Raw genomic sequence first — 13,174 nt, 5'->3', positions numbered from 1 at the left:
TCACAACGAACGTGTCGATAAATCGATTAATTTCATTCCGAAATCGATTATTTTTTAAAAATTTAAGCGAAAAGTGGCGTGAACTTAACAAAACGAAGCCAATTTTAACTAGTACTATATATATTTTAAAAAAAAATAAATATATATAATTTATATTAAAAAATAGTTTGATAATNTTAACAGGTGGAAATGGGCATTTGGACGATTGACATTTCCGTATTTTTTTAAACTTTGTTCTTTATTCCACTTCCAAGTTGCTACGGGGAATTTCTTTGCTCTAGATTTTTCTCTCCCATAGTGATTATTCGTCTTCTTCGATGGAGGTCCACTCCATGTTATGGACAATTTCATATTTAATTATTAAATAAAGAGTGTGTGTTAATATCACCGCCTGTATTTTTTAACTGTAGGGATTTTTCGTTTAGAATTAGGGAAATTCGAGAAAGTAAAAGTTGTAATAATAGCTGGAAATCTATTTATTTACGATTTTTTAGGTGGAAATAAACATGGTAAGAGCCTCGAAGTGCAATTTTGTGAGCGCGTGTGTTAATTTCCATGTACTTTTAAAGCGTTAAAACACTACGAAGATGTTTCTGTAATCTGGTGGAGGATGAAAAAGTGCAGAAATTCTAAAAGAAAAACAAAAAACAAACAGCTTTTTAGAAGCGGAATGCGGGGCATTATTGTGTAAAAGTAGCGGTTCGGACTTCATTCAGAAAGTCAGCCGGTCTCGTTTCTACTACCAGTTCCCAAGCATTTGTGGAATGCCAGCTATGTTAATATTTGACATGGCCAGCCAATCAGAGACAGGGTCGACAAGGCATCGAACAAACTGGAGGGTGGACCTGTGCTGCGTTCACTCTTGCTCTTTCCATTATGACTCCAAAGCTGTTTGTCGGAGCATCGAACTCTACTATTGTTTTTCGATCCCATTCCTCTACCAGGTGAGTTTATAATTCCAAATTTACGAAATATCCTTGCCCTGTTATCTTATCGATCTTGTTTTTAAATCCGCTCCGAACTAAGTCTCCCCCTTTAGAAAAAAAATAAATAAATAAAATAAAAATAACACTCGGCATTAGTGCGGTGGGAAGGGGGTGAGTTTTTGCGTAACTTTTTCCAGTTGTGTTAATGTAATTACCTCATCGTTTAGTGCACTTAATTAGCGTATAGAATGGGAAACGTTTGTTATTTATTTATTTAATTTCTTTTTTACCCCTTTCAGTCGAAACAATTTCTTTAATGTATATTATTGCTTTTTCTGAACTTCCGGGTAATGTTATCAACCTGGTTTATGAATTATTGGATGCGATATTTGTGTTGTTTATTAACATTAATTAAATTTTTAAACTAGTTAATTAACTAATTAACTATATTCCAATTACTGTCTTCGGTTAATTAACCTTCCTCCTGAAGGTCCCTCGTGTTGCAAATGCCATTAAAAGTCGAAATTTTCGCCGATTTTAATTTCGTGCCCCGACAAGATCGTTAATACTAGAAAATAGTTGAGATTTTTTGAGTCGTAGTTCAGTTTACTGTTGCCAAAATTGATTTCTTTTTATTGGTTCGAGGCGTGTTTAATGGCTTAAAATGTGTTTTAACGCTTTAAAAACCTTTAAATTTGCGAATAAGTCGTAAATTTAAAGGGGCGGAGATGGGATAAAATGCTTAAATTTAATTATTTTATCGTCACTTTTTTTCTTAATTATTTCTTAATGTTGTTTAAGGTTTCTGTTTAGGATATACGCCCTCTTAATTATAGCAATCTGGTGATGGCACCGAAAAGAGGTGGTTCGGGATTATCAAGTTTCAATTGTGTTAAGTTCTTAAATTGCTCTGTATTTTTTATTTATTTATTTTTTAAATCTGTTTCCTCTCTCCCTCCAATTTCTAACTCGCAGGTTTTAATTTTAAGATATAGAACAACTACAATTTTTGGAGATGTCCCCAAAAATTTATTTTTAGGGGGGTGATCTTCACGTAAAAATTAAATTACAAGCTTAAAAAATTGCTTTTTAAAAGACAAAAAATATTTTTTAAACGAATGAAATTAGAATTCTTTGTTATAAAATTTTTTTTGACAGAACGGCAACATTGTTACGTCATAATTGAAACTTTTTTAAAAATGATTTGTGACGTAATAATGGAAGAAGAAAAATATTTTTTCTGTGTTATTTGTCGCGTCATAATGGACTTTGTGTGATGCCATATTTAATATAAATCGGGTTAAAAATTTAAATTTGAGTTTAAAATTTTTCTATAAATTTAAATTAATTGTAGATTTAAATCTGTGCCGTTATCAGTAAATTAAAGTAAATATTTTTAATTGTAAATTCTAAATATAAATTCGCTTATTGTGTATACTTATATACACAAGCTTATTATACGTAAAAAATTGTTTTATATTTAATTGTTAAATTGTAAGAAATTATTTTTGTTATTATTATTATTATTATTTTGCATTTAAAATATTTTGCATTTTTTAAATGTTAATTTAATAAAATATAAATAAAAAAAATTGTGATGTCACAAGCCATGCTTGAAGTTAACAATAAACAGATTCAGAAGAGTATTTTTTGAATTTTTATTTTAAAAATTAATTATTTAACGAATTCTTAAAGTTTATATGCATTTATTTTAATTATTTTAATTAATGTTAAAGGTTCAATAGGGCTTTATTGTTGTTAGATGCATAGAAGCCTTGTAATTTCCTTAAACTAAACTATTAACAGAATTTTATCTTAATTTTAACTCAAGTTATTAATCGATTAATAATCGCGTTAAAATAATTTTTAAACTCGATCTTTAACATTGTTTTCTGTCTAATTTAAAAGAAAAATATGGAATAGAATCTAAAAAAACACGTCAAAAATTCATTCGAAATGCTAAAAAAAATGTAAATAAATTTTAATTACCGACGTCACAGGCTAGTAACAATACTTAATCCGTTTCAAACAATTAAGAAATGGATTAATTTTGATCTCCAGTGACGTAACAATCAAACACTGGCGATGTTTAAACAATTAAAACGTCACAACGAACGTGTCGATAAATCGATTAATTTCATTCCGAAATCGATTATTTTTTAAAAATTTAAGCGAAAAGTGGCGTGAACTTAACAAAACGAAGCCAATTTTAACTAGTACTATATATATTTTAAAAAAAAATAAATATATATAATTTATATTAAAAAATAGTTTGATAATAGAATGGTCAACTTATTAGCTTATATAATTAGAATTTAATAATAAAAATAATAATTATTAAGCGATCGATTATTTAACAAAAAAATCGATTGTTGCCTCGTCCGCACTTCGCCACTTTTGGTATCTCCTCCCCTCCAGGAAACTCGATTTAGCAACTGCGCAGTTCTAGTTTCTGTTGACGTTCAACGTGGATCGCTTATCCACGAATCGTTCTACCCCCGAAAGTGTTCCATCTTGGAAATTTTGGTAAGTTTTTTAAGGCATTGTTAGACCGATAAGGGGCATAGTAATGTAATGTCTGGTGCCATAAACCGCTTAAAACACTGGTCCCGACTTTAGGGTTAGGAACGTTTCCTATCGTCTTCGATTTCCGCCGATTAAAGGGTTATTCGGTGTCCTAAACTGTGTTAAAGTTTACCCAACAAAGAAAATTAACCTTTGACACAGTTTAAATCGATGTAATTGTCTTCACGTTTGTTTATTCGTTTCGATTATAAAGGTCGAAAGATGGTTGTCGGGTTTCCCGCCATAAACGAACGTCGTCTGCTGTCTTTCCGCCATTTTGATGGTTTCGATAATCGATTTATCGCTCGATTAATTCATTTGCAGTCGTCTTAACAGTCGCTAACAATTCGGAGACGGTCACGTGTCCGATTAAATGGGATAAACTGGGCTCGTGGCGTTGCTGCTCTCCCGCTTATTCCACGCGATTATCCAGTCGATCTTAATCGATTAATTGCTCCCAACTTCTAAAAAAATATTTAAAAAATTACTCTGTCGTCGGGTCGAAAGCGCTCGATTCGATTTTATCCACCGTCGAATCGGATATATCCCGTTTAATTTAATTTTGAGGCCATCTTGTCGCGTATTTCTCACTTAATTCGTTTCACGGAATTGGTTATGTAAGCTGCAAGAAAATCGTTTTTATAATCGATTATCGATTAATTTACTTAAAATTTTGTTTTTGTAGCATCAAAAAGGCTCCAAAGTACTTAAAATCGATTTTAAATGCATCGTATTTGTAGGTTTAAAGTTCTATTTCTGCACAAACAGCTTCGATTGTGCTGCTGTTTCTTCTGTTTAAACTGCTCTAAAATTTTCTATTTTAATACAAAAAAACGCGAAGAATTCACTTCCACGTGTTATAATTACTTAACTACGAAATTAATCGAAAGAAGAGAATTTAATCGCGATTATTACGTCACGAATCGATTATTTGTCAGTTTCGTATGGGAATTTTTTCGATTTTTTGCGTTGAATTTTTGAAATAAAATCGATTTCGTATTTTTTTCTTTGGATTTATTAAAGACGTAGTTTAATGCGAACGAAAATTCTAGGCCTGTCCTTGAGGTGATGACGTCATTGGAAGATTTTTGTGCATTCGAGAACACTTCAATATGTTTTAATTCGGTGTGACGTCGGACGAAAAAATCGGATATAAAAATTTTTAAACGCACCCCGATGGAAACAATACTACATGTTGTTTCCACTAAACTTAAGTATTTGTCGTACCAAAAGCCAGGCAATAATTTCTGCATTTTATTTAAAAAAATCACAAAAAAATGTACTGTGCATCTTCGTTTTATTATTACGTCACACGATATTTTAAGCAGATTTATTATTATTGTTTCGTTTTAATCTCATTGTTACGCATAAAGAGAAGAGTTATCAAACTATTATTACGTCACAATATCGCTGACTGGAAACAATTAACCGTGTATCGATCTATTGTGACGATTTTAATGTCGTGTTGAATTCTGGATGACGCGAGATTTACGAAATTTCTATGACATCACACGAGATTTATTGATAGTTAAGGGGTTAATAATTATTATTTTATAATAAATTTGGAGTAAAAAACGTTATAAATAAGGCGCCAAATGAGACATTGAAAGAACAATAGAAGTCGGAGGTGGTGTTTTAGACTTTTTCTCGTGTAATTTGAGGAGTGTGATTTAGTTTTATCCAGTTTTAATAATAAAATCTAGTGTTTGTGTAGTGTTAGATAGTACTTCTTAGAAGGTTTTTCTTTTGTTTCTACGTTGCATATTCTATTGTGATATCACAATGGATCACTTAGGGTTAGTTTGTTGTTATTAGACTAACAAGTGTGATCTATTTTATCTCGTTGACATTTTTTCGTATTTGAAAAAAAGTCACACCAGTGATCAAACAATTGAGTATTTTTTTATATACAGTAGTCCTATATGTACAGAAGAAAGAAAAGGAAGAAAAAATTAATACTCGATTTTTCATTGAGGACAATTCTATTGTTACGTAAAAATTCAAATTAATTCTATTATGATGTCACAAGTAATCGATTACATATCTAATTCGATGATTAATTTATTATTATTATTATGATACAAAAATTTCGTTTATAACTAATCGAGTTTTCGCGTGTTGAACGGTATTGTTACGTCACCGAAAAGAGATTTATATTATTATAATAGTTACGATATTAGTATTGTTACGTTATATCATTTCGATTTTTTGGCGTAGTAAATCGAATCACGTGTTTGCTGTTTCAATTATCGAGCGCGAAAAGGAAGAGGGGAGGCCTGCGTGACGTCACAGGTAGTAAAATATAACAATTCGGTGCGCGATTAGCTATTAATTAGTATTTTTGGAAATGATGGTTTGGACGATTGGCGAGCGCGAGAAGCGAATTTTGAAAATTTTTCTGTTATGTAAATTATGACCCTCAATGAGTACTATGGTCAGACTAGAGCGCGGGAAACTCGTTTTGACCTTGAAGATATACCTGTACATACAAGAAAAAGTTGGCTCGGTATGAAAAACAGGTGGCCAGACTCTTAAAATATTTTTGAAAAAATCAGAAATTTCGACATCATCGACCCTCCCAGGGATCGGAATTTTTGCCAAACGTCACGTTCCCTCCCCCAGAAGAGGAGGGAAAAAATTCGATTATTATTTTTTTTATAGCATCCTCGAGACACTCGCGGAAATTCTTCGAATTTATCTCGCGCCATTCCCGCCGTTTTAGGGGCGTTACGCGCGATACCGCGAGATTTGAGAAAACAAAAAAAAAAACAAAAAAAAAGAAAGAAGAAAAAAAGATTTTTGGGTCATCGGGCCCATTTGGCGTCGGCTTGGTGACGCAACGCCAGACGATTCGGAATATTTAAGTGTCATCGGTCACGTGATTGGCACACGTGCCGATAGACTGCATGACGCCACGTAGGAATCACGTGGCTCATAACTAGTACGAGTTCTTGACCTAGTTCTGGTGACTGGCTGTTCCTTCCCATATAAACGTGGGTGTCAAATTGTGGTAGGTGAGAAAAATCTTTTGAATTTGTAAATATATATATATATATATATATATATATTTAATAAAACGACAAGTTTTTAGAGTTACGCTCGCTACAAGTCTTTCGAAGGTGAATCAGTAACGTGAAGTCATTTTCGGTAATGTGTTACGCGCGTAACATCGGGTTTTGCGCTAATGAATTTATTCACATCCTAGTGAATAACGCCAGTTTTAGCATGACTAATTTAAGTAGTTATTATGACATTTTTTTTTCCGCCTATTTCGTGGCAGATAATTCGAAATATTAGGGAATATATACGCGAAAATCTACTGAAAATTTCGTTTTCTTGCGTCATTGTACTACGATCTCGCGATAACCTTGAATTGAATTACTGAACATTTCTCTTCAGGATAAGGTTCCCTGGCACAAATTACTACGTTTGAGTTGAATGAATGGCTTGCTTGTTTTGGAAAAAATGGGACAAAAACCCATAGCGCCATCTGTGAATGGTTTTAAGAATTTTTATTCATTATTTTATTTTATTTTTCTAGTTATAGTTTAAATTTTTGTATGTAATATTTATTACTGAATTATTTATATAATAAATTTAAATGAATTTTTTTTACTATAATGTCATTAAATATTAAAATTTTAAGCGTAATATATTTTTTAAAAATAAATATAATTATGAAACTGTGTATAAACTAACAATAATTTTAAGAGTTACCGGTCAATAATTATGTAATGTTTATTCCCTCTGTTTCATTAAGTTTATATTATGATGTGTATATTTAAGTTTTATGGATAAATTAAATTTTTAATTTTCTTATGGTTTAAGTCTATTTATTTGTATGCAATTATATACTGTATATATAAACCATAATAAAGTATGTTCTGCTGCTTTTAATATTAGATTATACGCGAGAATTCTAAATTTACATTCTCGTGCACAATCTAAATATAAAAGTAATAGAATTGCTTTATGAAGCTTGTGAAAAATTAAAATTGGAAGAATAACACGTGCTTTCCGCGTGTAAAAAAATGGGGCGAAAATGAACACCAAAAATAAATATAATTAATCAGTTCGTGGGAGAAATAGACACGAAACGAACACGTGAGGGGAAAAACACGTGGTTTAAAAAAACAAAACGAAATCGACACTGAAACGACACAAAAATTTATAATACGAACGACACGTGCGAAATGAAATGGACACGAAAAATTCGTAGAAAAACTCTGGAATCTGGCACTTAAAAGAGTTAATAAAGGAGAAAATTCGAATGAAAATATTTGATACGTAGTTAAAATTAAAATAAACAATTGTGTTTATTAAATTTTCCTTCTTTACCGAATTGCTAGCATTATATGGAAGGTATAAGAAGTGGAGTAGGAGGAGGAGGAGGAAGAAGAAGAAGAATAATCTCACACAGGATAGCATTCCTGGTTTGACTATTACAGCTTCCTGCTTTTAGTTCATTTACATAACTATGCATCTGTATAATCTCTCCATTTGCATAACTGGTCGTTAGAAATTTTACACCCGCTCTATCGGTGCCATTTGTGCACCGACGGTCACGTTATTTGACCAAAGTGAAGCTTAAAAAAAGGGAAGCGATCTTCTCTTCTTATGTAACTGTAACACGGAACTCGATTTGTTATTGCGTAAAGTAGTTTGCACTTGTGCAGTGATTTACCCCTTTTTTTCATTATTGCATCGACACTGGTGTTCTGTTCTGGCCGACTGTTTTCATAAACGCTAGTCAATGTGTCTCGTATCGTTTGCAGTTTGTGTACACCTGTGTACAGTGGACTTCACATTACTCATAATGAGTAGTATTACTCATTATGATACTACTGATTACTAGTAGATTTACAAGAAAGCACCCCTGCAATTACTAGTTTCCAATACCCGTATAATTGTGAATAATACTTCACGTATACAATGAATACCTGTACTTTAAGTATGGGTATATAAGTAATTTCTGTAGGATAGTCCATTTAAATGTACATACATACTTAAGCCGTACAAGTAAAAATAAATAAAACGTAATCCTCCTCTTTGCTCATAAATAATTTACAAGTGTTAGAACTGAATGCGCATAAGCAGGCCTGCAAACACGCTGAATTACTGGTATATTTCGAGTACACAAATTTCGCTTCGTATCTAAAAATATTCGCCCATTTTGTTTGGCCTTTTTCAGTTAAAACGTTAAGCATCGTAGCGTCATAAAGAGGTGTTAAAATTCGTCTCCAGAAACGAAAAATAGCGTTAACGATGCTGAAATGGAAAGGTATTCGAACCCGAAACCACACGTAATCAGTTGAAAATTGTGTTCCTTACTGAAGAACCTATAAATGATTTTATTTTTAAAGAAAATGGGTCCTGCTGCTGCACAGTGCAGACGCATTGCGGTAGGTTTAAGAGCGCGCGAGAGAGCCTTCAGAAGGCATTGACCTGGGATGATTGACATTCTTCTCATTGTTACGTCGTCTGCTAGCATAAGCGCCTCTTCGCACGACCACTTTTATCTTCACCTACCAGGTTATATTTACGGTGCCATATAAAGATTCACCCATTATTAGTTCCGTTATTGGTTAACAGATGGCATGAAAGTGCGAAGTAAAAAGATTTTTTGGTAACACCGCTGACGTCAAGGCACATAAATTTAAGCGCGGTCGGTCACTTGAAGGATTTAATGTGTAATTCAGTACGACTGAGACTTTTTTTTACCATAATTATGTAAATTAAGCTTGTTTGCTCATGGCTACTTCTCCCGAACAAATATTCTAGGGAATAACTAATATTTATTTAACAGTTCAAGATGGCTACGAGTTATTGGAGAGGCGAACGAAAGAAAATTTTCGAAGCGTCGTGAATCCTCCCATTTGTTTTTAAAACTATTGACCGTTTAGTTACAGTATCGAACGATAGATGGCGGTAAGTGGAGAATGGGGTAATCGCGCGGTTTGCGGCTGTTAAAGTGAATTTGAAATTTATTTGGATCATTCACGGGAGTGTTCGATTGTTTCTGTGGTATTTTCATGAAATATTTACGAGGGAGGGTCGAGACGAATGAAGTACAGAGACTTCCTGTCGCCAGAGCTTCTTGTGATAACCACATATTGCATCCTGTTTCAACAGCCAAATACCTAGAAATCGCTCAACCTCAGTAGCATCTTTACCTTCGCGGAAGGTTGTGCTGCCATCTCTGGACCGTCCGGTTAACTAGAGGAAACGTCATCTTCCTGTGTTTGTGGATAAACATTACACGCTTCACGAGATAGAGCTTTCAAGGACTTCACAAATGGGTTCGAATTTATTAAAGAAAAAATGCAAGTCTGAAATCCCTCGCCCATTCGATCGATTCGCAGAATTCGAACCCGGTACCATGGGATTGGAACTCTCGCAAGGTTCGAAAGCGGTTGTATCGGGTTCGAATTCCAGTAGAATTTTACCAGAGCGAGACCCAAAACTGGTCTTTCCGCTGGCGGTTCCTAGAAGGGCAAAGTCGGTAGCCGTCGACCTTGCCAAAACTGGTGACCCTTGACCCGGATAGGTTGCGAGGGTTAATTATTTAGACTCTAATGAAGAGATCTCGACGAGAAATGCGAGAGGTTTAGAATTGAGCCGACTCGTCTCCAGATTCACGGAATGAAGTTAATTGATCGTAAAGTTTGTTTTTCACTCGAAAACTCTCTGATCCTTTTTAAATTCTCTTTTAATTCTTTTTTTGCCGCCTTTTTTTGTTGTTTGTTTGTTTTGCTTCTTGAACTCGTCATAAATTAGCCTCTGTAATTAAGCGAGTTTAAGAGATAGTTAACAGGTGGAAATGGGCATTTGGACGATTGACATTTCCGTATTTTTTTAAACTTTGTTCTTTATTCCACTTCCAAGTTGCTACGGGGAATTTCTTTGCTCTGGATTTCTCTCTCCCATAGTGATTATTCGTCTTCTTCGATGGAGGTCCACTCCATGTTATGGACAATTTCACTTTCGTGGTTATTACGTTCCTGTGGCTAATTAGTTAAAATGATGATTGTGGATCCTTTGCTTCCTACTGTAGTTTATTATTTTGATCATTTCATTTTATGAAAATCATATTTTTGTGGGCATTTTGCTCCGAGTGATATTTTTGGCATTCTTTGACAACGCCATTTTTTTACGGATTCAACCAAAATGGGCACATTGTATTTTGTATTGATGTGCCACCTGTAGTTAGATTATAGCGAACAAATATAGGCCTATATTATCCACTATCGATTGGGGAAAATTTAAGAAGAGCGCCATATAAGGTCATTCAGAAGATCGCCATTGACAGAAGAACACACGAGGATCTTAAACTTCGTCACGTAGCACGGGGAAGATCTGTTAAAGCCACTTAGTACCGATCGTAGTTGCACGTGTGTCCGGTAGGAAGAGCCACCATCGACATAAGTAATGGGCGTCCCTGCTGGAAGCAATTTATTTGGCTGCTGACCAGCCAGGCCTAATTAATAACATCCTCCTTTGACCCCCGTGACTGCCGCTCGACATCAAAGAATCCGATTCCAGACATTCCTTCATCGTCTCCTTTTCGACTTTTTAAGCCATTTTTCCGCCGACCCGACCGTCCAAAAAAGATCTTGCAGCGGTCGAGACCGGTGCCTGGCAGCACTGAAACCAAACTATGCATTCATTTGCATAATCTCGCCACTTCTCGGAAAGGTGATTGCTTTAATCGGCACGGAGCCGTTTGCTGTTCTCGTTTCTTTTTTTTAAGAGTTAAATTTTTTAGACGTGGCTTTGACTCTGTTAACATCACTTCTTGTCTTTGGAGAACGTCTGGTTTATGCAAATGAAGCGTCACGTGATTAGCACGCTTGGGGTGATTTGGATCGGACTTTTTGTGGACGAATTTCATTTGCATCCGTACAGATCGCGTTTTTTTAAACGTTTAGATATTAAATCTCTTCAAAAATATTACATACGAGAGGTATTTAGTGTGTATTTTTATACGAAACCATAGAAGACGGTTGTAGAAGTGCGTGTACAAAAGTTTGACGCGATGAAGGGAGTCTACTTGAACCTTCGTGTTAACCAGAAAAATAAGATCTACACTCCTTATGATTGTCACTAAGTGTCCTTCGAGCGATGTTTGAAGAATTAACCTGCGTTTATTGTTAGAAATACACTATACAATACGAAAATTACCCCCTAATTCGGCATTGGAGTAAGATTGGACGCAATTCTTTATCGCTAAATCTTTCTCGGAAGATTCGAACCCGCGACTGGGTCTAGATTTTTTTAAAAGATAAGATGCGTCGGGGGAGTGACGTTTTCTCACGATGAAGAGCGTGACACTTTCGAGTGTCGTCACTCTGATGGATGAATAAGATGCTCGAGAACTTACTGATTGCTAGTTTACGAAGGATGATGAGATAAGGGGATGAATGATAAGCAAATTTGGACAAAGTATCTCGATTTTACCGAAGGTCTCTTTCCAACGCGCGCGACTGAAGTGCAGTAATTTTTATTATTATTATGTTTTTTTATTTTTCCAAAGACGCAGAACGTAAATATCTTCGTCCGGAACCAACTGTTACGGAAGCTGCTCTGTTTAGATAAGATCCACCGAAAACAGTAAAGATGGCGGCCTCCGATAACAGTCTCGGAGGGAAAAGCAAAAGGAAGAAGAAGAAAAAAAAAAAAGATAGATGGAACCCATCTTCTGACGTCTTCCTGGAAATTTGTGACCTAACGAACTTTGACCTCGACACTTATCACGTGGATAAGAAGAGAAACACTTGAAATCAGGACAGACAGGAGTCGTAACGATAGATGTAGACGGGCAAAAATGCGTTGGAAAGAATTCGCCTTTTTGACTCTCTCACCTGCTTTACAATAAAAAAAAGAAAGTGACTGAAGGGGGGTTGATTTAGCTCCCTGATCCTTCGACTCGCGCTCGTGCTCGGTAGGGTTCTAAGTGTTATTTTAACTAACCCTATCTCTTGACATGTAAATGGTACTGTTAAATGCCAATGACTCTCCCTCTGTTGGACATCGGGTAATTAGATTTAGATTTATACCCCTCTACCTTTATTTTGTCTCGGGATGAGGCCTACAATCTAAGAAATGTGTCGTGATTTTCCATCCTCAGCTTCTTTTAAATGGTTAACCTGAATTGAATGCGGCTAGCTTGATTACTGTCATGCAAAATTTAGTAGTTTTCAGTAGTATTCGAAGGCTACTGAGCTTTTACCACTAAAAAAACACTACGAGTTACCTTAAAGTGTGGCCATTAATACCCATTTCTGGGATCTACGAATCGATTATGACGAATGCATTGTTTTTTTAAATAACCTTTGACCTTTCTAGTAGATTTGAATCATTTCCTCCCTGTCAGAATTCCAAATTCTTCTTTTTAACAGGCGATTTGTTTCAGGGTTCTCGTTTTCTAATTCGTAAAAGTAGGTCTTTAACGCGGAAAATCATTAAACCCGGATCACCAAAGAAAAAAAAATAATGGTAAACATTTTTTCCGTCGGTGAGATCAAACTTATTATTCTGTTACGTTGCATTTACGCAAATTGTCACGCAAAATCACCATCCCCTCCCTCCTCTACAGCTTTTACTCGCTCCCCCTCGAGACGGGATACATATTCATAACACAGAAACTCTACCCCTGTTGGTGGCCGCCGGCTGCATCGTTTGCA

The 13,174-nt window shown here is 34.9% G+C and overlaps 1 protein-coding gene across 1 annotated transcript in view; it reads left to right on the top strand.

Annotated features, from left to right (window-relative positions):
- Positions 1-364: 364 nt before the first annotated feature.
- LOC111617135 overlaps positions 365-13,174 on the top strand; it is a 54,300-nt gene continuing 41,490 nt past the window's right edge. The window contains exon 1 of the mRNA XM_023358474.1: positions 365-3,452. The gene's annotated coding sequence lies outside the window, so the exon portion shown is untranslated. The remainder of the gene's footprint in view (positions 3,453-13,174) is intronic.

Source organism: Centruroides sculpturatus, unplaced genomic scaffold, assembly GCF_000671375.1.
Source record: "Centruroides sculpturatus isolate CEXI.00-Female unplaced genomic scaffold, Cexi_2.0 scaffold96, whole genome shotgun sequence".
NCBI lineage: Eukaryota > Metazoa > Arthropoda > Arachnida > Scorpiones > Buthidae > Centruroides > Centruroides sculpturatus.
Note: the sequence above shows the minus strand (reverse complement) of the source record. Positions and strands in the feature narration are given on the sequence as shown.